Consider the following 18,998-nt stretch of genomic DNA (forward strand, 5'->3'; position numbering starts at 1 on the left):
AACTATGATGTACTGACAGTATAGTTTTATATAATCAGTGTACATTGAAATCTGTGAATCTTGTCCCAAAATTTTCCAAATGTTTTTGTTTTCTAATAAGCTGTTTTACAGTTTTTCTCGAATACTAGCACAGAATTCAAGAAACAATTCACCATTTTCTATAAACACAATCTCTATAAACACATTTGGATTATACTGCCATTCTCTTAGCAATATATGCTGCTTACAAGAGAGCCGTGAACTGGTTGTTCCTGGTTGTTGTTTTACAAGTTATTATACTTCTTATAAATAATATTGTCAGTTTATTAATTAGCTATTATATTGCAGTGTAAATTTACTCGTCATATTTCAGTCAAAATATTATGACTGTAGTGGTAAAAACAAGCTTCAACTTTCCAATTTTGTCCCTTGTTTCTTGGTCACTGTGGGAGGTGTTGATGCAATAATCCGACGCGTGCAAAATAGCATGAATAGATCCAGAAAGACTTGTTGAAGTTCCAAACAATAACTGAAGTGTATTAAACCAAAATTAGCTTGAATTGCAACGTAAAACAAACAAATAACTTGAAGGCTAATTACAGGCTTGTTGCACCATGCCATCTTAGCTCCGTGCGCATGGTCAAAAGACTGTATGCTCTCGCACCAGCACCCCTCTCCTGTCAGGGGTGGCATATCCTTTTAAACATTTTGCCTTCACACCCACAGAGGGCACACACTCAGAGAAATAAACAACATTAACAATAAAGCAGCAAACTAATATTTAAATTAACATATAGAAAAATGAAATTAGATAGTAAGCATGGCTCCTACAATAACTACACTGTAAAAAATGTACCGTAGAATTTACAGGATGTTACTGCCAAAAAGGTTGCCAATAAAATCTTGTCAAAATTATGTTAATTGCTGTAAAATGGATTACAGTATAATACTGCAAAGCATATTGCAGTTAATTGCTGTATGTGAAATACAGTAATTTGTAGTATTTTTACAGTAACGTTGAATTAAACTTGCAGTTTATTTTACAGCAATATTTTGTAATCTCACTAAAGTACGGTATTTACCTGGCAACAAAAGTTGCCAATAAAATCCTGTAAATACCCCTAAATCCAAGATGATGCTGTAATAATTTAACAATGAAAATGCTGCAAATAATAATTTTAACAGTAAACTGCAAAAAACTGATTTAAATGCATTATCATGAGAACTATCTTAATACATTTACAAATGAATAAAAAGTCAAAGATGTTGCAAATAAAGATTTATTAAAACTGGCAGAAAGACATTGCAAGGCTTTTACTGGTAAAAATAAAAATGTCAGTCTTTCAACAGTTAAAATCTTATCATAAAAATAACATAGCATCACAAAATAAACACAAATACCTGTTATATCACAAAAAAAAATAAGCCATATTCTGAGTAGAACATTAACTTTCAATCAACAGAATGTGTATAATTTTGGTTAAAAAAGGATTAAAATAAAATGCTAGAATCAACATTATACCACAAAATCTGTTGTTTGAGCTTATGTTATATTAAATTTAGAATATTCCTGCAACAGACAATTTAATAAATACATACTGAAAGTCCATCAACTTTCTGAGATGAGCACACACATGAGGGTTGCCCCTCTTCTCTGAGACCTTTCCACTTGTTTTGCCTCCATGTATCCGTCTTGTATCCAGTGAGTGTTGTGATTCCAACAAAACATCTGCACATAAAAACAAGCTGAAGCTTTAGAATAAAGTTAAGTATTGAATTAAACTAGCTCAATAAAATAAATGTAAAAATGTCACTTATACAATACAATCAGCATTTACCAGTACTTAAACTAAATAAGTAAAAATTTTTCAGAAATGAAATTACTCGAGTAAAACATGTTACCTTTGAAATAATTCAAGTGTGCCAAAGACGCCTGCTCCGGGACGCCAGACTGAAGTTGTAATAAGACTGAAAATCCAGCCGCAAAGTTGAGGTATGAATTCACAACCATGTGGCCCTCGAATAGGCCTAGTCAAAAGCCACTGGGTACACCTGAAATTAATAAATATAAGCAATAATGTAACCTATAATACAGTATTTCAATATAAAATGTAATCTAAAATACAAGTTTATCAAATGATTTACAACAGAATTAATAAGAATTAATAAATTACCTAATATAATCAGCTTCAGAGAGTCTTGAAGCATCAAACATTTCTCCACATCAGCTGCTATTCTTTGCACCTACAAGAAAAAATGAATATTATAAAAAGTAAGTAACTTAATGTTAACTAATTGTTTATTGAACTATGTAACATTTGCAATCGTGATAATCAGCAACAGATCACTTCTTATGCTACTTAACAATATCATATGTTATAAATAAACTCAACAGTTGTAACATTTACCTCATGTTTCGTCCGTAAGTTTATGTGTGCCATCAAGGTTATTTGTTTTGATGTTGAATGTAATAAAATCAGAATCAGTCATGCTTCCCTAAGTTAGTTTTTATTTTTTTTTTTTATTTTTTTTTATCGGGCATGTAAAGATGTATTTCACAAAAAAAAATTGTCCCGGACAAGCTTTAGTTTCTAATTACAGTAAGATGTCACGTCAATATGGGACAGTTGAAAACATATAAACAAATTAAATGTTACATATTTTGCTGTTCGTCAGTTATTTCGACAGATAGTAGTTACTATGACAAACGTTCGCACTGGGCATTATGTTAAAAGTTGGGTAAACACTACTTTAAATGCTCTCAATAAGAAAATTATGCATTAAAAAAATGCAGCATTAACCTAACTATGCTATGATAGCAATTTCCAGCTTACTGCACATACCAAGGCCGCTTGTCTTGTGTTGTGCTTCTTATCGCACGCCATCACGCCATGTGTGAGAGAGAGTGTGTGTGTGTGTGTGTGTGTGAGTGAGTGTGCGAGAAAGTGAAAGTTGAGATTCAAATTCATGAACATTCTGCCATTTTAAGTCCATCGTTAGAAAAGATACAGCACTCTTCTCCTCAATGAGCCGGTCGATTTGACACCTCATTCATGGGTCTGTGATAAACGGTGAATGAACTTAACTCATCTTTTGTTTTTCTGTGTTTTCTCTGCAGTCTTTCCGGCTGTTATATTAAACAGAAAGGCTTTGCTGCTCTGAGTTCAGCTCTGAGATCAAACCCCTCACACCTGACAGAACTGAATCTGAGCTGGAATAAACCAGGAGACTCAGGAGTGAAGCTGCTCTCTGCTCTACTGGAGGATCCACACTGTAAACTGAAGAAACTAGAGTGAGTGTTATTATATTATTGAACACAAGAACTGTGTGAAAATACTGCCAAACAAAAACATTTCATGTTAAAGGGAAAGTTCACCCAAAAAAGAAAACTCTGTCGTCACTTTACTTATCTTCAAGTCATTTCAAAACAGTGTGACTTTCTTCTGTGGAACATAAGAGAAGATATTTTGAGAAATGTTTTTTGTCCACACAATGGAAAGCAATGATACCCAGACTACTGTGTTTCACAGAAGAAAGAAGGTCACACAGGTTAGGAACGACATGCAGGGAAGTACATAAGTGGTGTGCAGCGAAGCTAGTATTTGTATCTGTAACAGTCATAAAATTATTCGTGTCTGTATCTGTATTCGGATAAAACCGGAAGTAGGCGGAGCATGAACCGGAACTTCGTACAGTTATACTTGATAAGACCATTATGTCTATGGTTTTACGCATTGAATTAATAAAACATAAAAAAAAATGTCTAAGGTTTTACAGCCTTTCTTTTTTCCGTAGTTATCACTGAACAAATATGCCATGTTTAACTAAAATATATTTTTTAATGATTATAACGTTTATTTAAATATCTTCTTACAGTTGGAGCCGATACCCTTGTATAGGCAGTGCTTCGAGATGCAGTGCGGTTATGCTTCAGGGAACGCGAGTTCGAGTCCCATTTTGGGGACCTTTCATGATCCGATAAATAAATATTTAGGTATCTTCCAATTAAAACATTAAGGGTTCCTATGCAGTTTAGAAATATGGAAATTGATTTAGGAAATTTCCAGGAAATGCATGGAAAAAGGCAAGAGCAACACTGAGAGCAATACTTCACACACTTGTTACTTCGGCTCACCGGTTCCTGCGCAGTTTAAACAAGTATTTCACTTAAATAATTTGCAGGTCTTGAAAATTATGGAAAAAAAAGAGCACAGTAGCTATAGCCTATGGAAAAATATTTGTGTTTCGACTATTTGCTCTATTCAGTGTTATAAAATATAAAATTAATTAAAAAAAAATAAATTGATCATACAAGTAGAGAGCTTTCATGACAAACGTTTAGTAATCATCTGAACACAACTGAATTAATTCAAGGCGCACTTTTTCATTACGCGTAACTCTTTAAGCAGTCTTTTTTTTTACTTTACTAAACAAATGTGTGTGTGCCACGCAAACCATCAAAAGATAAAGAAGCAAACATGTAGGCCTAGTAGAAAATGTATCTGTATCTAAGCTGATTATTAGCCTACTCTTGACAGAGAGCTGGTTTGGTTTTTGAGAGACGTGCAACACGGCTGTTTGATTGGTGATTGCGCTGTGTTTAGTCCATTCATTCGTGTATCATATCGTAGCCTATAAGGTTTAAATCACTGCCTTTTAAATATACACAAATAATATAACGTGTATGATGTATTATTTTAGTTGATATTACTCTTGTCAAGCTCTGATTTCTGAGAGATGCCGGAGAGTCAACAGCAAGCGGTGTTTGATTTGCGCTCTTTTCATTCATAAAGTTTAAATTCATTCACTTCACACAATCATTATTGCATAACTTTAGAAGTTTGTGTAAAATATCGCGCTGATCCCCTGCTCACCTGTTATTTAGCAAACACCAGACTGTGCTGCAGCCTCAGCCGAATATTCGGGCAGAATTATTCATTATCCGTTATTCGTTTTAAAAGCCATTATCTGTGCCTTTCCGAATAAGTTATTCGGCTTTGGGCACACCCCTAAAGTACATTATGACAATTTTTATTTTTGGGTGAACGATTCCTTTAAGAATCAAAATGTGAATTGTCAAATACAATGATTATACTGAATGTGCTCAAGACAAATGTATGTTTGTATATACACTTATAGACCATTAAACAACAAAGTATGTAAGTGTAAGCCAAAATTAAACATACAGATCAATAATTACAAAAATGACAGATTAACAAGTCTTTCTCCAATCCATGATTTACATGTACTCCGTGGCACCAAGTCTTGTACAATTTAATCAGTCTGAAGAGTATTTAACTGTCCCAACACAGGCATAATCTCTCCTGTGTATGTTTTCAGCGTGACTCTAGTGATCTCCAGTGACTCTGTTGAGAACGCAGCTTGGGATTGTTTCTCAGATATAATACTCACAGCTGCGCCGGTATCATTTTCCATCATAATTTCCTTGCCATTTACATTAAACGTCTCTGTGAATGACTTTCTGCTGTTTTTATCACTTCACAGCGAAAACATGGGCAATTCAACATCCTCTGCCTCCACATATTTAGTATTTTTCTCAGCATAAGGTTTTATTTTTCCAACTTCCATCTTTCCTCTGCAAGCTCTCTTGATATGGCCAGTTTTCCTGCAGTTATGGCATTTAGCATCTTTGAAATGACACCTGAGCGCTGTGATTTTTGCCGTGACATCTATAGCACTTCTTCCCTCTTGATATTTGATACTTTATGCACCCGAGTGCGAGTCATGTCCTCTTAACTGCGGCGTCTTTCTCAGCCGTCTTCATGCTCAATGTGATCTCAAACATACATGCAAACATCAGATTTGATTCTGACACAGGTAGCTGCTCCCATTACGCTCAAGAGTGTGGTGACCTGCCTCTCCTGACTTACGTCGTTCGCCACAAAGAACTGTTCCAGCCGTTTAATGTAAGCTGAACAAGATTCTGCTCTCAGAGCAAATTCACCTATACTTCCAATGAGCGCCATTATCAGAGCATAACTTTATCCTCCTCAACAATTTTTCTGTTGTGTATCTAACTGAAAGAATACGCTTGAGACGGAGGATCTGTATTAAGCAACAGCTTTACTTTTCTTCATCCGCAAAACTGCCGCCAGAACAATCCCATCATTCCTCAGCACTACTGAGCTACGGAGTCCCTAGTGTTTCAAATGAAAAAATTGTAAACATAAATATATCACAGACACTATGAACAAGCGTTATTTCATTTTATAAAAGAAAACACACTTTTCAAATCAGACATATTTTTATTGATATATTTATACGGACATATTTATAACACATGACTACTAATTATTGATTTTAGCTGTTTTTCTCTTTCTTTCTCAATTACATTATGACCATTATTTTTACTTTGAGGTGAAAGATTGCTTTAAATGTAAATCAAAATGTAAACGATCAAATACTATGATTATACTGAATGTGCTGAATGCACCTCTCACTCTTAGATTCATCTTTGAACAATTGATGTTATGTATTTATTATCTCTGAATTGGATTCTCATTGTTTAATTATTTAATTAGCATGATACATTTTTACCTGACAAATAAAATGTAATATTTGATTTATTCTGAGTTCTTCTGAAATGATTATGACTAGCAGATCATGTGGATGCTGATGTTTCCTCAAATCTGTGTCCAGGACAGAACAGACTAAAGGCTCATGGATGAATGGAGCAGTAGCACGTCATCAGAGACCTTTTGATTTCTGTCTATCACTGAATTAGCGAGTTGCACTGGAGTGACCGAAACTACACTTTTTGTTCTGAGCAAGCAGTTGGTGCCCGACTTAAAGTATAGGTTAACCTTGCACCTCTGACTAAGTTCAGACTTTCAGACGAGTTTGTGATCGTGAGATTCATGACCTCCGGTCGGAGTGAGACTCAAATACGACATCGAGTCCCTGATGAATGAATACTTGGAAGTATAGGATTTCCAGAATAATCAAATATCTCAATTTAAATTAACCAATATTTGTGATTAGTAACTAATTAGAAACACATTCTAAATTTAATGATCACTTGAAAATTGGAGTCAGATTAAAGCACGAGTAGTAGACCTTCACACATTATACCTTCATCCACGCCGCTGGATTTCATCATTGAGCCAATTAATGACCCTTACAAGACTTATATGTCATAGTTATACTATAATGTTACTCTTATTTGAACATTATCACCTGTATAGAACTACAAACAGTTTGAAGAGTGAAAACAATAAACTAGTTCAGCATCACAATCAGGAATCATGTGGGTAGAGTGCAGTTAAATTAATGTCTCTATAGCGCCGATCCTGGTGTGAGAGAGAAAAGTAGTGCTCATACAAACACACACAAACACACTCTCACCCTAAAGTTTAAACACAATCTCAGAGATCATTCATGTTCTTCACTCTCTGCAGGCTGATTAACTGCAGTATTGGAGAGGAAGGCTGTGCTGCTCTGATTTCAGCTCTGAGATCAAACTCCTCACACCTGACAGAACTGGATCTGAGAAATAATAAACCAGGAGACTCAGGAGTGAAGCTGCGCTCTGCTCTACTGGAGGATCCACACTGTAAACTGAAGAAACTACAGTGAGTTATTGATTCAATGCTTTCATTTATTATCTTGTATTAAAGCAGATCTCAGTGTGTTTTATCTTTCTCTGTATTGTACAGTATTTGACAGTGGAAACTCCACAAGCTCCAAACAAGTGAATCAAAACAACACGTCCTGAACAAGACTGTCTCCTGGACATTAATGCTGATACTGATCCAGCAGTTTCATATGTGAAGGGTTTTGTTATTAATTTTCATTCAGCCTACATTTTTTTCCAGTCTCATGGGAACATTTTTTAAATAAGTAGATTGGACATATTAACTGCACTGTAAATGTTTAGTGTGAAATTAAAGTATATTCCAGGTTAATAACTGCATGACTTTCACAGTAATTTCACAGCGGGACTTCTCTTGTATCTAACTGCACTCTCAGAAATTTATTGTAAACAAACAGCATCATACTGTGTTTCTACAGTTCATATGTACAGTAAAGGCTCCCAGCATGCAATGCAGCATGAATAGATCATGCTGTAGAGTTTAGTTTTTTTTAATTCTTGTTGGTTTTATTTATGCTGTTGAACTTTTAGCAGTTTGTGTTGTTGGTTTATATTGTAATGTTGTGTTTATTTGAGTTTTACCATTGCTGTGTTTTGTATGTCGAGTATTGCTGTCACATTTCTGAATACAGTAATATATTGTAAAATAATACTGTTTAATCCTGTAAATTCCTGGCAATTTTTTTTAGTATAGATAGATAGATAGACAGACTTCGTATATTTTAGGATTTTGTATATTGTGATTATGTAGTTGTAATGAAATTCATGGCCATATTGACGTCCCCCACTTAAAATTTTCATTTAATTATTATTATTTTTTTTTTTTGTATCTTCATGAAACTTTTGTATATTGTTAATACGTAGTAGACATGGAAATCATGACATATCACCCTTATGTGGGTTTAACGTATTTTTCTAAATACAGTACATTATAATATAAGCCTGAAGATGACAAGAAAATTCATTAAATTTAATTCTAAATATAGTATATGACAGTGTCATGGTATAGTTTCAGTCCTGATGCAGCCTCAAGAGGGAGTCGTGAGATAAGATCACAGTTTACCAGCAGAGCGCTCGAGTCTCAAGGAGAGGGTTTGACATTAAACATACTGTAATAAATAAACTAAATTAAATGTGTAAGATATGAATACTTTTAAAATAGATCTCTATTTTAAAACAGATCTAACTGTGACCCCTCTGGGATTTCACAAATCTTGGTAAAATTTTGCTTTTAATATTTATTTCCAAGCTTTCTTTCAATGTATATTATTCAATTTTTTTTTTTTTTTGTGATGGAAATAAAAAAAAATACTGTTTAATATATTTATTAGGACATATTGGGTCAAATATATCTTTACCTCTGAAAAGCACGTTCTGTGTTTAAGGGATATTCCACCCCAAAATTAAAATTTTGTCATTAATCACTTACCCCCATGTCGTTCCAAACCCGTGAAAGCTTAATGCAGTCTTTACCGCGGATAACAGATTGCTTCGGTCGGCAGTGCTGCCTGATCTCCGTATACTCAGCTGTTAATACACACTCCACCATCTCCGGCCTCAAAGCTGCCCTCTTCTTTTAGTCTGGGCCGTGCGAATTGACCACGTGTTTGAGGAAGTCGGGTTTGAACACTGAATGTCTTCAGTATCAGCTAACAGATCCTCTACTTCTTCATGAAGAGTTTCTGTATTAGAAACAACTAAATGTAATTATAGTGTTCATGGCAGTCGGTTACACTGACCGTTACAAAACAGTAATTATATTCTCTTTAAATATATGAACTCTTTAAGACACATATACACACCTATGTCTTCAGCTGCTGGACAAACAGTGTGAGAAGACAGTGATGGATTTCATCTAAGAACAATGGAACATAACAAAATGTCAATAATAACTTTGCATGACTAGTTATTTTCAGAAGTGTTGGTGTCATTACTCACCGTGATCAATGTCTCCTGGCCCAGACTCCAAAGATGATGATAAAGATGAATTGTTGATCTTTGTACATAAAAAAATAAAAGGAAAATAATAAAAACAGGTTTATTTGTGATTTATAGAAACATGCAGTACAGAACAATGATGATGTTACACATTACCAGAGAAAAAAAGTGTTTAAAAAAATTGTGCAAAATATAAGACCAACAGAAATGTTTGCCTTTGTAAATGTTGGCCTTCTCCGTTTAGACACAAGATGCCCAAACTCACCCCTCTCCACAAAAGAGACTGGTTTGACAAGACTGGTGCAGGCATGTTTGGTCCTCCTTTTATTTAGCTAAAAAAAAGGGGGGAAAAAACAATAACAACAACTGTATATATATATATAATTGATAAAATTATGTCACAGTTTTTCTCGATTGCTAACACAATTCATGAAACAATTCACCATTTTCTCACACCTATAAACACAATCTCAAAACTACACACCAACTAGTGCAAACTTTTAGTCAAAAACATATTCTCTTTTGTCAGAATCTAATCTTTGGCCTCAGACGACACACAAAGCTGTCAAATACTCAGACTATTTTCCTCGCTTCCATTCAAAACACTGTCAAACTTGATTATTAAAACCTCTCATAAACATTTCTCTGATGTACACCGTGGCCAGATTTTCTAGGGTCAGAAACGTCCGGTTCTCCATGTTCATTGGGTGTACACGGAGCAGTAGGTTTTCTCCACGAGCAGAATCTCTTGGTGTGCACTTTGGCCCCGGTTGCTCCACACGGGACACACATACCGGCTCAAGTACACTGAAACAAAAAACAACTTGTTGGATTAACATAAAACATCGGTTGCACATATTAAAGTTATGTTTACTCAACATGATTTATATATGCTAAATGAACATGATTTATATATGTTAAAGCTACATAATTTGTTATATAAACATATTTATGTTTTTCATTCATGTATGCAGTGGTTTCAATAAAACTCACCTGGTTCTAAATGTTTTATAATACCATAGGCTGACTTTCCTCAAATGTATTTTGTACATCTACTGTACTTGTCTTAGCTACAACATTAACAACAACATTACTGCTGTAGTTTAAAAAGTAATAAGACAAAGAAAACATTTCTTGAATTAAATTACTGTATTTTTAACATTACAATTAATTTTATGTATTATGTATTGGATACAGAAATACAGCCTTCTCTGTGTGAAGTTAAAAATAGCATAAATTTCATGAATAATAACAACATATCCACTGTCATAGAGTACAAAATGAGGTGTAGTGGAAAAGGTGACATTTCCTGTCAATAGACCAGATCAGATACAGTAAAAATGCAACAATTCACCATCAAACAGGTGTAGTGAAAAAGATGAATAGTAATGAGTAACAAATAGTCCAAACCTTCCAAGCTTCCCTTGATGTTTTTTTTTTCTTTTCTTTTTTCTCAGTTTAAAAAGCAGTAAGGCAAGACAAATCACTGTTATTTTTAACAGAAAAATAAATTTTACAGAGTATGGGCTACAAAAAAAAATAAAGCTTTCTGTGTGAAGTAAAAAAAAAAGCTTAAATTCAAATGAACGAATTAAGAAAAACAACACCCTCTATTATTAAGTAAAAGATGAGACACCATCAAACAGGTGTAGTGGAAAAGGTGAACAGCAATGACGAGCATGAAGTAGTCCAAAGCTTCCCTTAACAATTTTGTTTTCAGTTTTAAAAGCAGTTAAGACGAATCAAATCACTGTAGCTTCAAGTATTTTTCAGTTCTGGGTGGAGGTCCTTTTAACCAATCAATCAAATTTGACCAAGCGAGACTAAAAATAAAAAAAATTAATTAATTAAAAAAAAGGTATTACACATCCAAACCACCAAATAAAACAGTGGCCAACCTACATTGTTTACGCTGTGTGTGTGATGTAGGTTCTCTCTGCGAGTGTGTGAGATGAAAAACAAAAATGGTCCTTATTCCAAGAGGCAGGAAACTACCTTGTGTGTCTTCCTGCCGTCCCACGGAAACACCTCACTCAGAGTCGGTTTCTGAGAACTTGAAATTCCAGAAAGCATGTAACGTGGCATACCTGGGTATGTTTAAGGGTAAGTAAGCGGATAACCTCAACTTTTGGGTTCCAAAAACAGAGGTAACTTTCAGGGTAAGTAAGTAGCCACAGCAGCTTGCTCTCTGAAGATAACCTGCTCCGACCGGAGTAGGCTCTGTTTTAAGGTTTATTTTACCTCAGAGCTATTAACACATGCGTGATCTACTGAGCAGACTCCAGTGGACAAGACAGATTGCACACAATATTATATATTATTACAATAAAGTTATATATTACACTTTCCAGCAACCTGCCAAAATAAAGATAAACAAATAAATAAAGGGCAAAAAAATATTAAAATGTAAACGTTATAATCTTTTAAGCATATTGTAAAAAATATTTTTAAGACTAATTTTTGTGTTTCAAAACAATAGTATTAGCACACTTTTTATTTAGCAACCTTTTATCTAAAGAGTGAATTTTTACTGCAAAACAAGAAATGCCACACATTTTGAGAAAAAGCTGCTGCAAATTCAGTCATTCTAGGCCACAGAAATCAGGGGAAAAAAGCCCGTAAATTCCTGGAGGGACTGATCAATTATCTAATTAGTGGGTTGGTTTGTTAATGAGCAATGTTTTGTATGAAATAAATATCTAAATGAATGAACCTTTATAATTGTACTCACCACATACTCTTTCACCAAACTGCCTGGGTCCTCACTGAGGTATACGCAGAGCCCCTTGATAATACACTCTCGCCCAACATCGACGTCATCATCCTGGCCAAGGGTGACAAGAGCAGCACAGTTTGTGTTAAATACTAAATCTTTCCCCCCAGATCTATATAAATGACTGAATTTAGAAACTGTTGCTTCGTAAAGTGTTACCCAAAAATCTATTGCCTTGAAATAAAACAAATTAATGCCTAAATAATGCAAACAAGTCATTGGATCTGGCACTAAATAAAATATAACACTCTATAGTGTTCATTGACAAAGTTGAGCGAGAGCCTGGTGGAAGGTTTGCTAATATCCAATAAACACCACAAAGTTTGTGTTTTTTCCTAGAAGTGCCTAAGGGATTGCAAGTCTCGAAATCATCAACGTACAGACAAAGTGAGATTCGTAACTCATCATCATTCAAGAAGCAGTTCTTCTTAAAATGCCAACCATCTTTAGGGGACCTGTATTCATAAGATGGGTCAAAATTAATGTCTTCCTTTCCTCTATGATTTTCAATTACCTTGTCAAGAATGACTTTTCTATTCAAAATTTGCTGTATTGATTTTAACAGCGGGACAAACAGCTTGGTTTTATGATCAAGTATGTAGGTAACTGGTTCCACAACACTAAATTTTTCTTTGTAATATTGTTTGCGTTGATCCGAAGTGGCAAGAGGGACACCTTTTTCAATAGCTTTGGGAACAGGGTTAGAAGAACAAATTACAGTAACGATTTCTTCAACTACAGAATCGTCAATTTGGAGGATGTGGCTCTTTAAGATGTCGGTTACAAAACCTCTAGATACTAGGGACTGATGCAGAGCTTAGCAAAGTGGTAAACTTCCTGTAAGAATCCATCAATAGCTGTGCCTGGCACATGAACCAAATACTCTAACTTCAGTAAGGCTGCTGCAAGCTGCTGCTCAATATCACTTGAGAGTGCCTTGTCCTCATTATTCCAATCCAGGGATGTACCAGAGTCCTCCTCTATACACTCCTCCTCCAGACCATCAAGACGTGAATGATCTAATGACAGAGATGCTACTGTAGTTGTTTTCACTATTCCTGGTTTAAGATCAGCTGGAGTGTGAGGTGTATGTTTCCGACTCGTGAGCTTTAAAGCTTCCATAAATACAAGTGTGAAAACCACAACCAGCAAACATACAACTAACATTTTCATTTTTCTTCAGATGCAAATGAATATGGACAAAGTACTCCCTTTCATTTGGCAAGTTTTTACATGAACATAAGTGGCAGCTAAAAACAGATAATTCTTTTAGTTTCTGATTAGCTTGTGTAGAGTGCACTCTGCTGTGATGTACTACTAAAGCACTCCATGTCTTAAATGTGCACGGCATTCTGAATACGTACATGGATACTGGCTTGTACGTCCACAATGAGGATGCTGGACTCGATAATGGTTTAGTAGTGCCAATCTACTGGAAACTGCTACTGAGCACCCTTTGCACTGCCACATTCACTAGAGAGGGAGACAGAACAAAACAAAATAATATATTTTTTTGTAGAGAGGAATATTTTAAGAAACAAAAATAATAATCAAATATAACTGCAATATATTGAAAAATACTCACCACTAATATAGAGCCTTTGCCAATCAAATTGCGTGTGAATAGATGAATATCCGATATCTGTAAAATATTAAAAACAATGCATTAGTTTTAAAGCAATAACATTTTCTCAGAGGTAGTCAAGGCTCCCTAGAATTCAGCATATTTCCTTCTTAATTTTAAAACTAAACTGATAAAAACCTTTTTAGTAACACTTAAGAATGTTTTCATTAGTGAACAGTATTAGAATAACGGATCAACTAATATGAACTAAAAAAAAAAAAAAAGGTCATTTATTGTTAGTTAGTTCGATGTGCATTAACGTTTACAAATGTAACTTTTCATTGAGTGGAGGTAATAAAATAAAAGACATTAAAAACAAGCCAGTTATCAGGTCTTTCAACAGTAAAAATGACTGTAAATCAGGACAGTGCACTAACACAATGAATGGAAGAAAAGCGCAACATGCAAAATGGCAGAATATGTCCGTCTTCTAAATAAAAAGGCCAATCATCGCTTTATGCAGCTAGAGACTCCATTCGCCTGAGCTGACCTGAAGCTGAACGCCATTTCAGCATAAGACACCACATCTTTAATACAAAGCATGTAGGATTTTGGTACGGATTTAAAATACTAAAAATTGAGTGTTGGCGAGCATTTTATAAGATTTAAATGATGTGTAACATACCCTCCCCCACCTCAAATAAACTGGCGCCACCAGTCACTCCCTGACAGGATTTCCACATTCTTTGCAATTAAGGCCTTCGAGTGAAATAACTTGCCTTGAAAGAGAATTTGCAATAAACGCAGTCTACAGAATAACGAGTATTTTCTTTATGATAAAATTTAAAAGATAGTTCAGCCAGAGGGCATTTTAACTTTTGTACTTAGCATTCCCTCCCCCGCCTCAAATTAGTTGGCGCCACAAATCACTCGCTGACTCATCATACACAGAAAAAAACAAAAATGTATACTGCTTGAATGATTGTACACAATTTAAAAAAAAAAAAAAAAAAAAACGTTAATACACATCATGGTTAACCACCTTAAAGTTAAACATTAGCACTAACTTTGCATCTCCATCCAATATTATCTGTCTGCAATACCGGAGGCCGCACTTTCAGGACCGCAGTTGTAGGACCGCACTTCTAGGACCCTAGTTTTTTTGTGACAGCGCCACCTACCGAGCCGGAGAACCGCAGTCCCAGGAACGCATTTCCAGGACCCTAGTTTTGGAGGACCGAAAAAAGTGCAACCAAGGCAGTATTTCCACCCAGTTTTAACTACATTAGAATTTTAGAGGTTTTTAAAGTTTTATTACACCCAAATACTACTTTCTTTATTACAATTAAACCAGGTTCCTATGAATGTTGAGTAATTATTGGGTCTAAGTAGCATAATATAATAACTCAAGTAAAATAAACAAGGAATCATGGTATAATCTTTTCAGTCACTAGATCAACCACATTTTCAAGTACAGAGGGAAGACACAAGGATGACTCTGGGGGTAGATTTAAGATTGTGTATATTTTATAAAACAATATATTAACAGTTGAACTTGAACACACACAAAAACAAATTTGTTCATGACGTGAACCACATAGAAAGAACTTCATGGACGACGTCTTCACGGACTCCTAAGAGAGAGAAAGAGAGAGAAGTGAATGAAATGAGGAACATTTAGTTGAACATGTTCTACTCTCTAATTTTAAATTTCATATTTCTTCATACCAATTAATGTTCATAATACTATTATTGCATACTGTTCAAAGATTTGGAAAATTTTTATTTTGATGTTGTGGGAACAAAGGTTCTTGAAACATTCATGTCAATAAAGCCCATCTGAACTGAGAAAAAAAAAATAATAGAGAGAGATGCAAGAAATCTGAATAGAAATAACATATTATTGACATGACTTTAAATATTTAAAACACACGTTGTGATGCAGCACTACCACCACCTGGATGCTCTCCCCTCTTTTCTCAGTTGTTTCTCTAGCACCCTGTTCAATTCTTCCACTTCACTGAAATAGTTAATGCAGAACATAATCACTGCTATGTTAACAGAAATACTGTTAACGCTTAAAAAGGATACATTGGGCATTGTGTAAAAACAATTCCAATACTTGACCAATTTATTTATTTATCTTTTGTCATACTATTGCCTGCCCTGAGCTGTGTCCTTGAAAGCACTTCATATAGAGTACAATACACAGTAAATGACACAATCTAACACGTGGTATTTTAACAGTCAATTATTATGATGGCCTCTCTTATGTCTGACTATTAAAATGTCATATTTCTCAACCAACATTATAAAACCATGTCAAAATGAAGAGACGTACTCATAACATGTATTGTGGGGTAACGTTAAACAGGCTGACTGTGAGCACGTGACAGTTAAAACATTACGATTATTTTAACTTAATTAAAATGGAAAAACAATGAGTAATTAACAAGCTTTCACAACGAACGTGCTACAGTTTATTGTGCTGCCAATAATTCATTACAGGCTTATCATGCTAACAATTCATTTTACAGCATTAGATGCTAATATATGATGGCTATGAATTCAAGACTGTTTAGCAAATCACGATATCTTCGGCTACGTTAACTTTCCAATGAAATGCATCACAATTGTTTTTAATGTTAAACAAATAAAAATTTATTCACATTTGATACTCACACCCTGACTGTCATCCATCTTCGCTGGTCCTCTAATTCGGTCGGTGGCGCTGTCACTAAAAACCTAGGGTCCTAGAAATGCGGTCCTAGGACTGCGGTCCTGAAAATGCAGCCTCCGGTTTTGCAGGCAGATGCTACTCACCAATTTCGGCACAACACCGGGACCTCTGCTGTTATTACTGCTATCTCTTAGGAGTTATACAAACCTGAGGTGGACGGAGTTTAAAGGTAAACTCTAACTGAACCCGCTATTTAAGCGCTGATCAAGTCGGTGCAAAGGTTGTGCAGCATTATCCAGCCTTATTAGCTAGATTTGCTAGAAGACGATAGCACAATACTCACCCTAAAGTTGTCGATGTAACTTGAAATGTTTAATTCCCTCCTCCGTGCGATGAAATTAATTTACAGTAATCCAGGGAAGTTCTTGTAAGCTGAAAAATCAACTTCTCCTCTTGTTATTTTGAAAGCTGTACGTGAGGAGCAATGGCTTCCGGCGCAGCACCGGATGTAAGTAAGCCCCCGGAGGAAAAACACGGAAGTGACCGTGAGTCCATTACGTGATATTAGTTTGAACGTCTCCCGCTGCGTTGATAATGTACCAAGTACTTATGATGAGTAACGTTAGCGATATTGAATATTTGATCACAGATTTACTAAGCTGTAGGACTTCACAACTGGTAAAACCGTCAACACCGTCTATCACAGCAAACATCCTCAGTGAGCTCAGAGCAAAGACCAAAAGACACGAGGATGTGATTGTAGTTAAGTTTGTCCTGCTGGTTTCTGTTCATACAACATCAGTCAATGGAGCCTGATTTCAGAAGCTTCAAAGGTTCAAGTTTTACTCTGTGTAAATGTTTTACAGGTAGTGGTGCTCATGGAGAGCAGCACACAGATGTTAGGAGCACACACAGCGATAGTCAGATTGTCCCGCACATGTTCTCCTGCTTCAAGATTGTGTGGCTCAGGGGGCGTCATCATGGTCTTCCTCATCCTCTCCATGCACTCAGACAAGGACAGCCTCAATGTCTCTTTCCCGTCCATGATCAGATTCAGTCTCACAGCAGCGATGAGGGATGTGATGGACAGCAGGGACAGGTGAAGGTGGACGCGGTGGTCAGCTGCTTCATCAGAATAAAGCTGCAGAACTGACAGCTGTGTTGAGATGACTGCAGGATGTGGGTTCACCGCCTGTAAATACATGATTGTTAGAACAATAAGTTTGAATAAAGCTTTGTTTTATGTGTTGTTGACTTCTATATGTACTGTATGTGATATGAAATGCCTTTAACTGAAAACTGAGTGTTTTGTTAAAAGCACTATATAAATAAAGGTGACTTAACTTGTTTGTGATTGTTACTTTTATTCATTCTTTTACTCATTTATTAATGTTTCCTGTTGTTGTCAGTAAATAAAATATTATTATGTTTCATTAACGTATGCATTACTTCATTGCTTGAATGAAAATTGAGATGTACTCTGGCTGCATTTGTCTAGTGTATATTCAAGCATACATATGGCATATGACAAAAATTACATTTAGCTTGTTTTACTAAAACATAATTTTCAGTGTATATATATATATATATATATATAATATGCAATATTAATATAATTAATTATTGGTCAGCATTTATCATTATTGTAGTGTTGGTAATAGCTAGTGATGCATTCTGGGGTAATCATATTTAAGTATATTTTTCCAGTATAAAATCAACAGTCATCTCCGTTATGCAGACATTGCAAACACTGCAAAGGCTGAGGAAAACAGTGCTATAGGGTTGTCAGGTTACTGATGCTATGAGGTGTTAATGCACCTGTCCCTTTTATTTATTTATTTTTCTTTTTTTCTTTATTGCACAACTTATAATTGCATACAAGATCACAGAAAGATGGTTGTACCTTTAAAAATAAACAATCATAATGACAAAAATAAAAAAAGGAAAACACAAAGTATGAGGATACATAAACAGAAAAAAAAACACAATGACAAGGTTAAATGTTAAATATTCATATGATCATAATTTGTTGTTGTTGTTTTTGTTATTTATAAGCCTGAGGAATGAAACGAGACTTAAATTCAACAAGAAACATCAAAATATTTACAGATTGAAACCTGAATTAAACCTGTTGCTCGTATCTTTTAAGTTGTTGCGCCTGTTATAACGTCATAGGTCACATGATAACGTCAACATGTCAGGATCGCATTCATACCCTGCGTCCCAATGTGCATACTATCCACCATATTCCTCTCGTATCCTGAAGAGGAGCAAGTGATGAAGAAGCTGACAGAGAGACATTAGTTTGATATGAAACAGAGAGCTGCCTTTATATATTCAGTTAAACAACACTCAGAGTACACCTGTGAGGAAAATACATTCAGGGGTTATAACCTTAAATAATAAAGAATACAATTCAATATTAAGAGACACAAACTCTAAACTACATTAA

General features: G+C 35.2%; 1 long non-coding RNA gene and 1 pseudogene across 1 annotated transcript; one reads left to right on the forward strand and one right to left on the reverse strand.

The window, feature by feature from the left end:
- The window catches only part of LOC131529976 (NACHT, LRR and PYD domains-containing protein 3-like), a 540,773-nt pseudogene that overhangs the window by 32,433 nt on the left and 489,342 nt on the right, over window positions 1-18,998 (forward strand).
- On the reverse strand, window positions 9,878-14,632 carry LOC131530002 (uncharacterized). Its single transcript, XR_009268280.1, has 5 exons — window positions 14,552-14,632; window positions 13,888-13,944; window positions 13,667-13,775; window positions 12,261-12,353; window positions 9,878-10,336 (listed from the first exon to the last, which is right to left on the reverse strand). It is a non-coding gene; the product is annotated as an uncharacterized LOC131530002 (long non-coding RNA).

Source organism: Onychostoma macrolepis, chromosome 22 (genome assembly GCF_012432095.1).
Source record: "Onychostoma macrolepis isolate SWU-2019 chromosome 22, ASM1243209v1, whole genome shotgun sequence".
In the NCBI taxonomy this organism is placed as follows: domain Eukaryota; kingdom Metazoa; phylum Chordata; class Actinopteri; order Cypriniformes; family Cyprinidae; genus Onychostoma; species Onychostoma macrolepis.